Source organism: Sebastes umbrosus, chromosome 13, assembly GCF_015220745.1.
Source record: "Sebastes umbrosus isolate fSebUmb1 chromosome 13, fSebUmb1.pri, whole genome shotgun sequence".
Taxonomy (NCBI): domain Eukaryota; kingdom Metazoa; phylum Chordata; class Actinopteri; order Perciformes; family Sebastidae; genus Sebastes; species Sebastes umbrosus.
The window spans coordinates 1450241-1461238 of NC_051281.1; the positions used below are offsets into that span (position 1 = coordinate 1450241).

Consider the following 10998-nt stretch of genomic DNA (forward strand, 5'->3'; position numbering starts at 1 on the left):
TGTTCCTTCTCTTTCTGCTCTTTCTTCTCACCTCTCCTGACCTGTGGAGGTGAGCTGCTGCTCTCCAGACCAGACGCAGCTCTGCTCTGATCTATGGCCTGTTAGGAAACAGCCATAGGAACACAAGGATCTTCTAAGGCAGAAGACGCGAGAGCCTGCCTTTTTACCTACTAACTTCAAGCAACAACCGCAAAGAAGTTAGCACCAAGCTATCAAGCTGCTGGGAATAAGTATTGGAGCGATCAGCTTCCTCCATCTGCACAACTTGATTTGAGCACAGCAAAGACGACATCTTTGACTTGAAACCACAACTTCAACACATGGAATTACAAACCCCTTTCTTCCATGGATTGGTAACGTACAGGGCTTACTTTAGCAGTAGCAATTACACATGGCTGAGCAAGACTGTTCAACTTTGATTTCTAGAATGTACCTGTATTGATATGTTTACTATTATTCATTGAGTCACCCCCCTCTCTGTCCTTCTTGAGCACATGTGCTCCGAAGAACAAAGAGGCCATGTGGTAACATGTTGTAGTTTTACAGTGCTCACCTGTCTGTAGGCCATGCAGACATCTTGAGACAAGTAGCCAGCCATCTTCTCTCTCTCTCTCTCTCTTTCTCTCTCTCTTTCTCTCTCTCTCTCTCTCTCACACTCACACACTCACACACTTTGTTTGGTTTGTTTAGTTATTTAGTTAGATTAATATTGTGTTTTAAACCTTTATCATCTTGTAAATAAATGTTTGTGGAATATACATGCTGGTCTGTTTAATGTTGTACAAGAGTGAATAATGCCAACCTCTGCTACTCCAATATCCTTCAACCTTTACTATCTATTTTGGTTATAGTTATTAATTTAATTACTAATCAACGTTCCAAATTGATAGTTTAGTATATTTAATGAGACTTTATTAACATTTTGGTTATTGGTCCCTGAATCCAGGGTGGTGCCCCGTTAATTATTAATGATAATTCTTATTAATACTAATAATAGATAGATAGACATTAGTCTAAAACATTCAAACTTTTGTATACATATGGTCTCTTTTGGTCTGCTTCGTGGAGCCATGCATACAGTAGACAGTAAACTTGGGGACAAATAAGAAGCTTTAGATCCTGCAAGCTTTTAATGACTCATAAAAATCCCTAGAACTACTTTTAAGGAACTAAAAGGCCACTGCGTTTCCACCGCGGTCTAAAGACCTGCAAAGATCAGGCAAATTAGTCCGCTGACGCAGGAAAGAGGCAACATGACGAGGGCTGCTGGTGGTCGCAGCGGTAAACACACTCTGCAGTCTACAGTTCAGTGTTTCCGTCTGTTTTATCTAAAAAACACGTTGGAAAAAAATAAACATTAGGTTTTGTCTCACTGCGATGATATTTACCGTTGCATAGTATTTACTGATGCACGTTGGATGTAATGAATGAAATGCAGCGGAGGAAAATTAAACTAAGAGTGTCTGTCTCCACAGTAAATCATCTGTTGACTGTTTGATAGTTATTTATTTGTGCTTTAGAACGTAACCGCCATGAAACAATCAGAAAATAAATTCCCCTCGTCCTAAAGTGGCCCTAAATCAATACAAGAGTACTTCCTTGTTTATGAATGAAGCGGTAAACGAGTTGAAGCCGAGTTGAATTTGACCAATCAGCGATGGTCATCCCCGAAAACTCCACCCCAAAAGTTCTGGTACTTTCAGAAAGTACTACCCCTCAACCAGAGCCTTCTTGGAGGCTAAATTGTCCCCGGAACTTAATTTAGACCCTGGTCCCTGCGGTTCCTCAAAAGGTTCCTAGTTCAGAAGGAAAGTTCCTGCGGTCCAAAAGGGGCGATGCTTTCATGCTACACTGGTTACAGAAAACGAGCCGAACAAAGTTGTCACTCAACTGGCGATGTGCTTTCCTACGCTGTGACCTGTGACCTGTGACTGAGACCTGTGACCTGTGACCTGTGACCTGTGAGCTGTGACCTGTGACCTGTGACTGAGACCTGTGACCTGTGACTGTGACCTGTGACCTGTGACCTGTGAGCTGTGACTGAGACCTGTGACCTGTGACTGTGACCTGTGACCTGTGACCTGTGACTGTGACCTGTGACTGTGACCTGTGACTGTGACTGTGACCTGTGACTGTGACCTGTGACCTGTGACTGTGAGCTGTGACCTGTGACTGTGCCTGTGACCTGTGACTTGTGACCTGTGACCTGTGACCTGTGACTTGTGACCTGTGACTGTGAGCTGTGACTGTGACCTGTGACCTGTGACTGTGACCTGTGACTGTGAGCTGTGACCTGTGACCTGTGACCTGTGACTTGTGACCTGTGACTGTGAGCTGTGACTGTGACTTGTGACCTGTGACTGTGAGCTGTGACTTGTGACCTGTGACCTGTGACTGTGACCTGTGACTGTGAGCTGTGACCTGTGACTGTGCCTGTGACCTGTGACCTGTGACCTGTGACTTGTGACCTGTGACTGTGACCTGTGACTGTGACCTGTGACTGTGACCTGTGACTGTGACTGTGACTGTGACCTGTGACTGTGACCTGTGACTGTGACCTGTGACCTGTGACCTGTGACTTTGTGTGTGGCTGAAGCATTAGGTTGTTAAATTAGTTAGCTAGCTAGCTTGCTAAATCCACTTTAATGCTACACTGGTTACAGAAATTGAGTGCACATGGGAGAAGTTCACTGAAACCTCCTCAGGTTTAGGCAACAGCTCTACTTGGTTAGGTTTAGGGAAAGATAACGGTTTGGGTTAGAATAAACTCTTTCTGGCAGAAAGCCCTGAAGGCAAAGACTTCTCCCGTGTGCAGAATGAGCCGAACAGTCCAGGCAGAGGCAACGAATACTAGCCAATCACAGCACAGCAGGGCGGGACGAGGCCCAACACTGGGGGAAAAACAACGCGGGACACACGCCGAGCAGAGAGGACAAGATGAAGCCTGACCGTCGGCTGCATCCATTAAAAATCCAGCAATAAGGCACCTTCCCACAGGGTTGTGCGGAGGCGTGTTATTTTGTGCTTCAGAACGTCACCGCCGTGAAACAATCAGAAAATAACATTTGATTCCTCTGATTCACTGCTTTGCTCTCACTAACGACGCTCCCTCTCTTCACTCACTCTATAGATTGCATTTTTCATCATTTTAAATAAAGTCAATTATGATTATACATCAGGAGCTACAGAACATGAACGGTGGTGATAACGGCGACTCAACATTGATTTCTGAGGGGCAAAGCTCCACAGGTTGACTTCATGTGTCTGTGTTGAGCCATGTAATGTGAAAACTAGCAGGGTGACACATACATCTGTAATAAACTAAATCATATCTGTATTTGTTTTGCAGCAAAACCCAGACATAATCTGTTTGTAGTCAGTTGAGAAACTGAAGCCTCAGGTTCAGGTTTTATCTACTTCTTTCTGTTTGTTACAAGCAAATCTGTTATAATATGAGAAACGGCTGGTATTGGTATATACATATATGGTATACAGTATATATTTAGTAATATGTGAACATTAAGTGCAGAACTCTCGTTCCACAGGGTGGAGCTGCATCAGAAAGCAAAGCAGAAACATCTATTTAAATGTGTTAATCTACAGTTATGTTGTCATAAACAGAACTGATCTGCAGAGGCACTTTGGGTTCAGAATATATGAATGAATGAAGACAAAGTGAAACCCAGGTCCAGGTGGAGGAGGTGGTGGAGTGTGGAGCAGAAGGAGTGGAGGAGTCTCAGTGTGTCTGCAGAGACTGTGCAGAAGGACAGATACACTGATGATACTCTGTCAGGTCCAGAGGAACACACAAGGATGATGGTGGTTAGAGATCACTACTTCCATCTGATGAGAGAAGAAGAAGAAGACAACAGAAGTCATCAATCAGTGTTTACAGAGACTCCCTTCATCAGCTGTCAGTCAGCATCCAGTATAAAGAGCAGAGGGACTTCAGTCTGTGCAGCGTAGCCAGCTTCCTTTCAGCTCTCATGTTAACGTATTGGAGTGAACACACTGAGCTCAGAGCTCACAGACCAGAGGCCTGTACTACGAAGCCAGTCCAACACACCCAGGGTATCTTCTCCTTATCTGGTTTAACTAACCCCTCAACCAAGATCCCGCTAAGCGGTCCTACGACAGTTCTGATCAACTCGGTAAGTCAACCCAGGGTTTCTCAGTCTGGCTGTGAGCGCGTTCACATAGAAGGGGCGGGGTTTGTAGCACATGACCAATCAGAGACATGGACCAGTCTACGGTCTGCAGAGCGGCAGACTTTACAGACGAATATTAGACAAGTTAAACACATAATCCAGACTAGAAGTAACACAGTTTAAACTGACAAATGCAGGAAGGACAGCTGACTGTGTGAATGTGTAAATTAAGACTTTTAATATCACGACAGATCTGACTAGAACTAATTACACGTGTATTCCATCAGATTAATGAGTTGATTAGATGTGTTCTTATAGAATAGAATAGAAGATACTTTATTCATCTCCTGGAGGAATTACAATACTTTAGTCTCATTCTTTCAGCTCCAACCCCGGCGGTGTGAAACAGACTTGGGAGAAAGTAAAAGAGTAAATCTATAAACATAATTCACAGCGGTAAGCAGGCTTACTTTCACATCTTCTAATCACCCACAGCATACATAAAAGTATTGGTAGCAAAGTAACCAAGGCAACGCATTCAGTCTGAGGGACTGTAGGAACACGACTCTGACGTGTCTCACAGCAACATACGGCTCAAGAAGCTGATTCAGATGAGGGACTATATGAAGATCATATATGAATACATATATATATATATATACTGATTTTGTGTTATTGGGGTTAGTTAAATGTAATTTATGTCTGTTTCACACCGCTGGGTCTGCAGCTGAGAGAAGAAGGCTAAATTATTGTCATACAGGTCATAACAATACATGTGATCACATTAACTCAGCAGAGTACACAAAGTAGTTCTAGTCAGATCTCTGGTGCTCTAGACGGGGCGGTGATATTACAAGTCTGTTCATTTATACATTCACACAGTCGGTGACCTTTCTGCATGCGTCACTTTAAACTGTGTTGCTCTTAGCCTGGATTATGTCTCTGTGTAATATTATCTCACGATCCACACAGTACACAGTGGAAATAACCTGCTGAGAGTCCTGAGAGCATCATTACTGCAGAAACAGAGAGCTATTCACTGCTCACTTTAATGATGGATTTACTGCTGTTAGGTTGCTTTCAGTCACATTTTGAATGTTTCATCTACTTTTAAATATAACATGACAAATATGTAAATATTAGGGCTGTCAATCCATTAAAATATTTAGTCGCAATTAATCGCATGATTGTCCATGATTTATTGTGATTAATCGCAAGTTAATCGCATATTTTTTATCTCTTCTAAATGAACCTTAAAGGGAGATTTATCAAGTATTTAATCCTCTTATCAACATGGGAGTGGACAAATATGATGCTTTATGCAAATGTATGTTCATATTTATTATTGTAAATCAATTAACAACACAGATTAATGACAGATATTGATCCAGAAACCCTCACAGGTACTGCATTTAGCATAAAACAATATGCTCACATCATAACATGGCAAACTGCAGCCCAACAGGCAACAACAGCTGTCAGTGTGTCAGTGTGCTGACTTGACTATGACTTGCCCCAAACTGCATGTGATGATCATAAAGTGGGCATGTCTGTAAAGGGGAGACTCGTGGGTACCCATAGAACCCATTTACATTCACTGATCTGGAGGTCAGAGGTCAAGGGACCCCTTTGAAAATGGACATGACAGTTTTTCCTCTCCAAAGTTTAGCGTAAGTTTGGAGAGTTATTTAACCTCCTTCATGACCAGCTAGTCTGACATGGTTGGTACCGATGGATTCATCAGGTTTTATAGTTTCATATGATACCAGTATCTTCAATCTAGCTTTAAAACTGAGCCGCTACAACCTAAAAATCACAAGTTGCGTTAATGAGTTAAAGTAATTAGTGGCGTTAAAACAAACTTGCGTTGACGCATTATTATCACATTAACTCTGACAGCCCGACTAAATATGGAGTCTTTTTGGACGAGGAGATCAAACAGAGCGTTTCAGACAGAGGGTGTAAAGAGGTGCTGCAGCACAGCCGGTAGAAGAAAAGTAAAGTCTTTTTTTGAACATTAAAGCATGTAAACATGTTCTAGTAGAAACCTAAAATACAAGTTTGAACCTCAACATCAGCCTGATAGGTCCTCTTTAAAGGTCCCACATGTTCATACACAGACTGAACAGTAAAACGTCAGCTGTGATTACTGGACTTCAGCAGAGGTTCTGGTCTATATAAAGACCACATGGTTACTAAATATAACCATGGTTCTATGATGGTTCTATCTCTCATTGAGAGAACAAACTCTTTCTAATCAGATTTGATGGTACGACAGTTTGATGGATGAGGACAGCTGTCTCTATACATGATGTGATGATGTCAGCTGTAATCCAGCTTTATTTCCTGGAGACATGAACACAACAACAACATCTTCTTCACATCAACTCTAACACATGATCACAACAAGCTTCTGGATGATCTGATTGGCTGACTGTTCTCTCTCTCTCTGTGTGTCCCTGTTCTCCTCTCACAGCTTAATGGAGGAAACACATCACAACAATACTGCTGAAACCTGCATGGACCGACTCCGACCCTCTACTTACTCCAGAGTCTCCAGTCTACAGTCTGGACTCTCCACCAGATCAAACAGCAGCTTCACATCTGAATCCTTCAGGTCGTTGTATCTCAGATCCAGCTCTCTCAGATGGGAGGGGTTGGACTTCAGAGCTGAGGCCAGAGAAGCACAGCTGATCTCTGACAACCTGCACCAACTCAATCTGAATAAAGAATAAATGATGAAGATAAAAATCACTTTATAATCCAATCAGATGTGTTCAGGTTTTAAATGTGTAGCTCAACATCACTATGTCCTAATCAATGATCTCTTCCCTAAAATGAGTAGAGTGACAAAGTGGGAGCAGTGCCAGCCCCCACTTTGGCCCCGCGCCTGACAGACACACATAAGCAGACAGACAGACAGACAGACAGAGAGACAGACACAGAGAGAGAGAGAGAGACAGACAGACAGGCAGAGATGGATAGTAAACAGCAGAGGATCAGAAGAAGCAGAGAAATGCTCTTCTGATGTGAACAGCCAGGCTTCAGCTCGTGCGGAGATTAATAGCGCGGCGCTTCCGTTCACTACGGGAACCCACGCGGAGCAAATCTGCTGTCTCTGCACCGTTATGTATCACCATTATGAATCTCCCAGAGAAGCTGATCTGGAGAGGGCAGAGGAGATCCGGCAGCTTGAGAGAAGCTCCGGTACGCATGAAAAAGTCACGGTACGCCATAAGGAGTAAAATGAGTAAAATACTGCGTACCGCTACGAACCGGCCCGCTAGAGCACTGCTCACCTCTCATGACATGTTGAGCCAGACAGCCCAGAACTGCTGAACTCTACACTCCCTCATCTCTCTCCCTCTTCTCCTCGCTCCCTCCCTCATCTCTCTCCCTCTCCTCCTCACTGTGGCCGCCCGGCACAGAACGATTGGGCCAGCCCAGTGTCAATTAAGGTAAAGAAATGGGCCGATTTACCTGTTTTATGGGCCCAAAAAAAAAAAGAAAGACATACATCGGCCCACCGGGAAAACGCCCGGTATGCCAGATGGCCAGTCCAGCCCTGATGTCAACACACATCAATAACATGCTGCTGATCTCTGTGTTCATCTATGTGTGTGTGCTGAAGGATCAATATCAATGATCAGACATTATTTGTGGAACACGTTGAAACAAACAGAAACCAGAGAAATATTTCTACTTCATGAAGTAAACTTGATCAATGTAAAACAGATATTAGTTGAAAGGATCTTCTGTATCCAGATGTGACCATTTACCAACAATGATAAACATTCATTTACTTTAACAACTAACAGTGGACATTTTCTACACTTTCTTTAAGAAACACAAGTCTTTAGTGACTGCAGACTGAATTTAGTTCAAGAAACATGAAAATATGAAGAAAAGGACTTTAACAACTTTATGGATGTAAGTTATGTTTGTTCATAAATCAGGTTCAATTGTTAATTAAACATATAAGATCTATAACAGTAACAGAGAGTCAGTGAACTGACCTCAGAGTCTCCAATCTACAGTGTGGACTCTCCAGAAAACCACACAGGAGCTTCACTCCTGAATCCTTCAGCTTGTTGTTACTCAGCTCCAGCTCTCTCAGATGGGAGGGGTTGGACTTCAGAGCTGAGGCCAGAGAAGCACAGCTGATCTCTGACAAACTGCAGCTCCACAATCTGAATAAAGAATAAATGATGAAGATAAAAATCACTTTATAATCCAGTCAGATGTGTTCGAGTTTTAAATGTGTAGCTCAACATCACTATGTCCTAATCAATGATCTTTTCCCTAAAATGAGTAGAGTGACTTTGTCATTGTGTTATTGTGGATCATCATAATGTCAGCCTTCTACAGACATCATCTAGATGTCACCTCAACATTCATACACCTGTTCATGTCAACCAGAGCTGGACTGGGACAAAAACTCAGCCCTGGTATTTCTGCCCAGACCGGCTCCATCACCGGTCATTCTAGCTGTGTGTACCACGTTTAGTTGAAGGCTCTGTTCCAGGAAATCCCTTCAAATGTGGTTGTTTTGCATACTTGCCAACCTTGAGACCTCAAAAATAGGGAGGATTTCCAAACCAAAGTGGAGGGTCTGAGTTTCAGAGACTTTGTTTCCTGAATTCTGGTGACTTTAAAACAATGAAAATAACAAAATAATAAGTACACTGCAACAGCATTTTATGTTAAACTTCTAATTTTACCTTTAAATCTCAGGAGAGAAAACTGAATCATTCGCCCCTCTGGTGTAAACTTTGCGTGTGAATATCTAACATAAACTAATATTCATCAGTTATAATTCATGTTTTGGCTCCTGCTGTCCTTTTTTAGGATTATACATGCTGAACAGAGACAGAAACAGGTTAAAGAAAAGTTAATTTGACAGTCTTATCGGACCTATCACATTCAGACTCTGATGGGGGGGCAGTGCCAGCCCCGGCCCTGAAAGACAGACAGACAGAGACACAGAGAGAGACACAGAGAGAGACACAGACAGACAGACAGACAGAGAGACAAAGAGACAGAGAGACCGACAGAGAGACACAGAGAGAGACACAGATAGACAGAGACACAGATAGACAGAGACACAGACAGACAGAGACTCAGACAGACAGACAGACAGACAGAGAGACAGAGAGAGAGAGACAGACAGACAGAGACACAAACAGACAGACATAGACACAGAGAGAGAGACAGACAGACAGAGACACAGACAGACAGACACAGAGAAACAGAGAGAGAGACAGAAAGACAGAGACACAGACAGACAGACAGACAGACAGAGACACAGACAGACAGACAGACAGACAGAGACACAGACAGACAGACACAGAGACAGACAGATAGAGACACAGACAGACAGACAGACAGACACACACACAGAGAGAGACAGACAGACAGAGAGACACAGAGAGAGAGACAGACAGAGACACAGACAGACAGACAGACAGAGACACAGACAGATAGACACAGACAGACAGACAGACAGACAGACAGAGAGACAGACACAGAGAGAGAGAGAGAGACAGACAGACAGGCAGAGATGGATAGTAAACAGCAGAGGATCAGAAGAAGCAGAGAAATGCTCTTCTGATGTGAACAGCCAGGCTTCAGCTCGTGCGGAGATTAATAGCGCGGCGCTTCCGTTCACTACGGGAACCCACGCGGAGCAAATCTGCTGTCTCTGCACCGTTATGTATCACCATTATGAATCTCCCAGAGAAGCTGATCTGGAGAGGGCAGAGGAGATCCGGCAGCTTGAGAGAAGCTCCGGTACGCATGAAAAAGTCACGGTACGCCATAAGGAGTAAAATGAGTAAAATACTGCGTACCGCTACGAACCGGCCCGCTAGAGCACTGCTCACCTCTCATGACATGTTGAGCCAGACAGCCCAGAACTGCTGAACTCTACACTCCCTCATCTCTCTCCCTCTCCTCCTCACTCCCTCCCTCATCTCTCTCCCTCTCCTCCTCCCTCTCTCCCTCATCTCTCTCCCTCTCCTCCTCATCTCTCTCCCTCATCTCTCTCCCTCTCCTCCTCACTCCCTCCCTCATCTCTCTCCCTCTCCTCCTCACTCTCTCCCTCATCTCTCTCCCTCTCCTCCTCACTCCCTCCCTCATCTCTCTCCCTCATCTCTCTCTCTCTCCTCCTCATTCCCTCCCTCATCTCTCTCCCTCTCCTCCTCACTGTAGCCGCCCGGCACAGAACGATTGGGCCAGCCCAGTGTCAATTAAGGTAAAGAAATGGGCCGATTTACCTGTTTTATGGGCCCAAAAAAAAAAAAAAGACATATGTTGGCCCACCGGGAAAACGCCCGGTATGCCAGATGGCCAGTCCAGCCCTGATGTCAACACACATCAATAACATGCTGCTGATCTCTGTGTTCATCTATGTGTGTGTGCTGAAGGATCAATATCAATGATCAGACATTATTTGTGGAACACGTTGAAACAAACAGAAACCAGAGAAATATTTCTACTTCATGAAGTAAACTTGATCAATGTAAAACAGATATTAGTTGAGAGGATCTTCTGTATCCAGATGTGACCATTTACCAACAATGATAAACATTCATTTACTTTAACAACTAACAGTGGACATTTTCTACACTTTCTTTAACAAACACAAGTCTTTAGTGACTGCAGACTGAATTTAGTTCAAGAAACATGAAAATATGAAAAAAAGGACATTAACAACTTTATGGATGTAAGTTATGTTTGTTCATAAATCAGGTTCAATTGTTAATTAAACATATAAGATCTATAACAGTAACAGAGAGTCAGTGAACTGACCTCAGAGTCTTCAGTCTACAGTGTGGACTCTCCAGGAAAC

The 10998-nt window shown here is 43.4% G+C and overlaps 1 long non-coding RNA gene across 2 annotated transcripts; it reads right to left on the reverse strand.

Annotated features, from left to right (window-relative positions):
- Nucleotides 1-1488: 1488 nt before the first annotated feature.
- On the reverse strand, nucleotides 1489-6863 carry LOC119500737. Of its 2 annotated transcripts, XR_005209681.1 has the most exons (5): nucleotides 6695-6863; nucleotides 2566-3843; nucleotides 2441-2468; nucleotides 1960-1986; nucleotides 1489-1918 (listed from the first exon to the last, which is right to left on the reverse strand). It is a non-coding gene; the product is annotated as an uncharacterized LOC119500737 (long non-coding RNA). The 2 variants fall into 2 exon arrangements; XR_005209680.1 differs by having other exon boundaries at nucleotides 1489-1986.
- Nucleotides 6864-10998: the final 4135 nt, after the last annotated feature.